Source organism: Stegodyphus dumicola, chromosome X1, assembly GCF_044657685.1.
Source record: "Stegodyphus dumicola isolate Sdum_Otavi_A_Nest chromosome X1, ASM4465768v1".
Taxonomy (NCBI): domain Eukaryota; kingdom Metazoa; phylum Arthropoda; class Arachnida; order Araneae; family Eresidae; genus Stegodyphus; species Stegodyphus dumicola.
This window is the reverse complement of record NC_140780.1, coordinates 235,366,736-235,372,735: the sequence shown is the minus strand read 5'-3', so window position 1 is coordinate 235,372,735 and position 6,000 is coordinate 235,366,736.

The following is a 6,000-nucleotide window of genomic DNA, read 5'->3' as shown; positions in this document are numbered from 1 at the left end:
GATCTACTAGAATATGCATTGTCGATTCATACTCAGTACAAAGTTTTCGAAGAACTTTCAAAGCACATTGGTTCATTGCCCATTCTTCTAGTGAAGACGCAGCTGCGGAATCGTTGCTGACGGTAACAGCGTACTACTACTTCTTATAATATCTCATATGCACTTGATTGGGTTTAGATCCGGAACTGAATATTTTCACTCTTCAATAGCACAGGGACAGCCGCTCTATGGCGAATAGAGCATTTTCTCGTAAAAAAGGAACTCAGAGCCCCATAAACGATATACACGAATAAACTTCGGTGCAATAGCACTAATTACTAACTGAACCTCTTTGGAGGATATCGAACTTTGTCCCTCCAAGTATTTTACATTTCCAAGCGAGAACTCCCCTACCTCCAAACTGGTGTCTTTCGATCATGTTGAAGAACTGATTACATCTTACCTGCTCTCTCATGTTTTCACGTCCGAAATCGTTAAATGAGAAAAAATTAGCTTTCAGTCTTCGATTCCTGTGTTCTCCAATTCTTGCGGTCGTAGACCCACTTGAGGCTGAATGGTCAAAACAGCTGAAAACTGGTAGTTCGATCTAGGTTTGAATCCAGGCGAATATTTTGGTCACGGGGGTGTTTTCTTGGATTCTCTCACGTGTAATATAAATATAAGAAAGTTTCTCTTAGTTATATGTATGCTCAGCAAATAGACAGCCCTCTTGTGATTTTCCATAATTAATTAAAACGGCCACCACGGAATATGTCGTCTTCGATGGCTGAGCGAGAACAGTAAATACAGTGCTGATCGCCTAGCGAAGAAACCACTCGTGAGAAGGCCCTTATCCAAGGTAAAGCCTAATATCGAATATCCAATAGTACGCTGCCTGTGTCTGGCTATTTCAATCCCCTGTTTGCGCTGATCTCTATTCACTTGTAGGCCAGTACAGGAATCTTTTATCTCTACGACTGCTCGCAGACGATTACCGTTAAATCTTCGGACGTTTGTTACTTCGTTCAAACAGCATCCAAGCTCGTGCCACAATGGCGTAGGTGATCCGGAACTCCTCAGCCACTTCAGTCACATTTCGAGTTTCTTTCAAGTTCCCAATTTTACGTAGGGTATTGTCTACTGGACTATCTGTTGAACGTTATCACACTGCGACAGAAATTTCATGTTTTTCAAATTCTTGTGCACTGTGCAATAGTTTCATTTGAAATGCACAGCCCTTCCTACACGATCATTGTACTTTATGCTGTATATAAGAGTAAGGTTCTAATGTTTAATTAAACAGTTATTATGATTATGATCTTTACTATAACTTCTTCTTCTCGTATTCTTCAGCAAGCAGCAAATTAGCTTTGACTGTATTTAAGCCGAGGAGAAAGAAAGCTTCTAGCACTCCCGTCTGCTGTTAGTTTTTCGCTAGCTCTATTCAAAATTGATATTAAGGTTTTGGCATTTTCGGCAGCAAATGTTTTAAACTTATGCGCAGGTGAAACAACTCATGCCAGCCTGTTTCTTAGTCTAGTGAATGTATACTCATAAACTACGTTACACGAGTTTGGCAATTAGAGTACGGCAATTAAATTACTGCCTGTTATTGCTTAATCTGAATAGCCAGAAGTGGTGGTTCGTCTGTAGCACAAGTTGAGCTTTTTGTCAAATTTCGACTAAAATAAAAATATTATTTTAAACCTTCTTCAGTACTTTGTGAATATTTGAGAGGTAGCAATGTTTCTGCAGGACTAAACGTTAATTCTCAAACACAATATCAACTCTATATATGCATAGGTACCAGTGTATCGAACCCGGCGATCTCCTGATACTTCTTTCGGTCAGTTCTGCCTTTTAATCCGCTTTTAAGCTATTTTCTACATCTCATTCTTAATTTTTATATAATCACAAACAAAGAACTAACAAATGTTGACTACATAAAATTGAGAAATCTCTTAGATGATGAAATCAAGAATCATTCTTTAATCATCAAACAATTTGAGTGTATCCTCTTTTCTGAGTAGATGAGCAAATGCTGACATATATGTTTTTTTCATGAAGATCAGCAACATATAAGGAGTTGGAGCTATTAGTGAATGTTAATAAAGTATTTTAAAATTTTGAAAGGTGAGCATATTCTGAAAAAATTAAGTCTTGCTGAGCTTTCCGTGTATTCAATGGACATGATGCCGAAATATTTTACGTTTTGAATGTGCTAATAAAAAGTCTTCATATTTATTATAAATAATTTTAAGGAAAATGCTAATAAGTTGTAGAGACATTAGGTATTTTCGGAAGCAAGAGAGATTGAAAAATTAGCAACGCCTTCACCGGGAATCAAACCGCGGACCTCTGGAATACGCGCCCAGTGTGCAGACCACCACACCACGAAGACATGCTAGGAAGGCGGGACAAATACCTTATAAAGTTATAACCAAAACAGACAGAATCTTTATCTTCTGGAAATTTTTAATCTTCGTCGTTTTTCAAGTTTTTTCTGAAGAAATACAGTTTAAGAACGAATTTTCTTTAAAAATAAAAATAATATAAGCAAAGTGTTGTGAGATTCGAACCCAGAAACATTTATTTCAAACGCCAGCACTTAAATCACGAGAGATTCGTCCAGTCAAACAAACTCAAATCATAATATGCTTACAAAATTTATCTTGCTTATTCCAGCCTAGTCATAACTTTTAACTCCTCATGAAATTACATGGTGTTTGAAATTACATGTAACTCTTCGGAGTTTGTTGGAGGAAATAGAGATGTCAAAATTATGCGCTCTGTTCATAAAAAAAAAAAAAAAAAAAAAGTAGTTCGTATTTACCTTGCAGGCTGGGAGAACTACTTAGCCGATCTAGGCTTGAGAGAAACTGAAGCACTTAAACCAGCTTAGCTATTTGGCCATTTGAAAAGCTGTGTAAAGAAAATTGGCGAATGATCTTTAATCATAAATATGCTAGACTGAAGGGTCCAATATATGATTCAACTGGTTACTTTTACAGCGAATTCGTATGAGGCTTCGTAAATGCTTAACAATTTTTGTTGACACGGCAAACTGTTTCCATTATTAAATACGTTGCAAGTGAAACACAGAATATTTTAAAGTGAAATTTTATGTACATATTCATGTACTTCTTTCCTGATTGGCTGTGGAAAGGCTATGCTCCCTAATTTGAAAAATAATAATATATTTTTTTTTTTTAGATTTTCTCAATACTCGTGAGAAAAAGAATTCCAGATTGAAAACTATTACATAAATTTCATCACATATTTCAGAAGATTAAGAAAAGAAATTTCTATTCAAAGAAAATATTTTTGAATAAGAAGCAAATTTAAAATATAAAAAACGGCGAGATGGAGCATAAAACCACGCAGCGTAGCGAAAATTTAAATAAATATGTGCGTTATGTGAAACAGTTAAGATTCAAATTAAAACACGTAATATCAAAATCTTTAAGCAATACTGAATAAAAAGGAAACTGATGCGTAAATAAAAAAATAAAAACAGTGTCCTTTTAGGATATTATAGCAATATTTTCAAGGAAAAAAAGACTCAGTTGGTTGCTCAACGACGGTGTTATTTTTATCAACAGTAACTACCTTTAAAGGAAAAAGATGGTGTTTGAAATTACATGTAAAACATATGCTTTAGTTCCGTCTGTGCCGACAAGACGTTTTAATGGTTAAGGAAGCCGACTGAGATACCAAAGGCCTTTTCCGTGTCCGAATCCCGGAGAAGGAATGGTTATAACTGTCCGTTCCTTCATAGCAGGCAAATGTGGACCACCTGTTGGATGCCTCCTCAATAAAGTGACCACCGCTTCTGACCTTAGTAGTGGCCAATGTCTAAAGATGACTTGTGCCCGCCATTGGAGGGGAAGAGTTCCCTCTGCTCTCCTCCATGAAAAGGGTTGAAAGTGGTACTTACGTGCTATTGCAACCACCTTAGTAGGAGTTGTCAAATCTTCAGAATGCGCTAAACTCTAGCAGCCACGCACCATAACCATTCTTCAGACAACTATGCTAATAACAATCCTTCAGTCAAGCAATGTCCCAGTTTTCGTATGCGTGCTTTTAATCTCTTTACTATTTGCTTTTTTAAATGCTCTTAAATAGCTTCAATACGTGATTTTCTAATGCTGTTATACATAAAAATGTGGTAAAATACTTGATCATACAGGAACAAATTTGACTTTAAAATGTTCGGTGTTTCTCTTGCGACGTTTTTAACAATGGAAGCAGTTCGCCGTGTCAACAAAAATTGTTAAATGTAAGAATTTACTAAGCCTCACATGAATTCACTATAAAAATAACCAATCGAATTGTAGATTGATCTTTCAGTTTAGCATATTTATGATGAAATATTATTCGCCATTTTTGCTGTATTCCAAATTCCAACGATTTTTCATGAGCAAATCATGATATTTTCCTCTTAAATTTAATTTTAAAATATGGGAGGTAAAATTTCTGCAGAAATTCATAATTTTGCCGCAAAATTTCTAAAGGGAGCAACGAAGAGATACGTTTGGTAGACAGCTATTGTTGCCAAGACTTGCGCGATGCCGAGTCTCTGCAATTCTGAGATGTTTTTGTTAGAAAATAGATCGCTCAGTACTTGGGGAGAAGAATAGCGGAAAAAAATTATAGGAAGAATGGAGAGGAGTGTGTTTTAATTTTTATGTATCTTTTTATTCTTATTTATAATTAAAATTTGCATTTTGAATTGCAATGTATGTTCACGTTTCGCATGTGATAATGTTTGGAAACTTATGATAAATATCGATAATTTGGGAATCATTTAAAAAAAATCGAGAAAATTACGAATATGTACCCGATAAGTAACTTTTACCTTTCAATCTGTAAAAAATTTGCCAAATTCCTAAAAGGTGTTTGAGTTAAAACGGAAGAACCGAAACGCCCACTGAAGTGAATGCTTCACGTGCCAAACAAATTAGCTACACTAGTTAGTAAATGTATTTGGTCACTTTAAAAGATAAAAATTTAAACCATTTAAAGGATTAAATGAAGTAAAATTTAAAGCAAACATATTGTTTGAAATTTTCTATTTGTGTTTTAATACTGTTTGCAAAAATTAAAAATAAATTAATTCAAAATTTCAGAAAATAATACCAATTAACAATGAAAGTAACTAAAAAGGCATGCACAAGTAATTGGTCACCTTATGGAAATGCAAAGTTTTGGATTTTAGAGATCATGTGTTATGGGCAGCATGCAAACTGCAAGTTCTGTAATTTTTTAGCTGGATCGTTTATTTAAAATAGTTTCAAAATTTAAACTTGGAAAGTGATTTGAGTTTTAAAATATCGAAGACCTTGATAGCTTAATTTAATTGAAAGACAAATCATTATCAGAAAAGGAATAAGAAAACAAAATTATTGCAAAGACAAATTTCCAAATAGACTGAAATTCCACATTCAAACAGTATTCTATTCTAGTATGAAGTGTATTGAAAAGATATCTGAAAAAAAATTTAAACAATAAACCCAGAAATGGGAGATGAAAAATTCTGAATCTTCTCGAAGAAAAGCAAATCTTTAGATGAATCAGAATAAATCCTCCTGTACTAACCAGGCAAATTCCTTTATTTTGGGTAAAATTTTAGCACTGAAACAGTGAATTGAATATTATGAACACAATGGGCATAGATGACACCATGGGCGCAGAAGAAAGCCATGGATTAGTAAGAGACTAATCCGATAAACAGATAGGACTTCGTGTAAACACTTTTTAATACATATCGAATGTTCTGGGAAAGTATTATTTTCAACAACAAATCAAAATTCAAGTTGCTTAACACAAGCATGAGGTGAAAGCCGAGATCAGAGTTTGATCAACCGAATTTTCGCGCAGCTGTCACGTATGAAAGACGTTCAGTAAAAATTTGGATTCTATGTCTGCGGCTGGAATGAGTACATTGGAATTTATGGATCAGTATGTATTTATATATACTTTAAGAATAAATCTGGAGGGGGGAAGAGAACGCAAATAAAT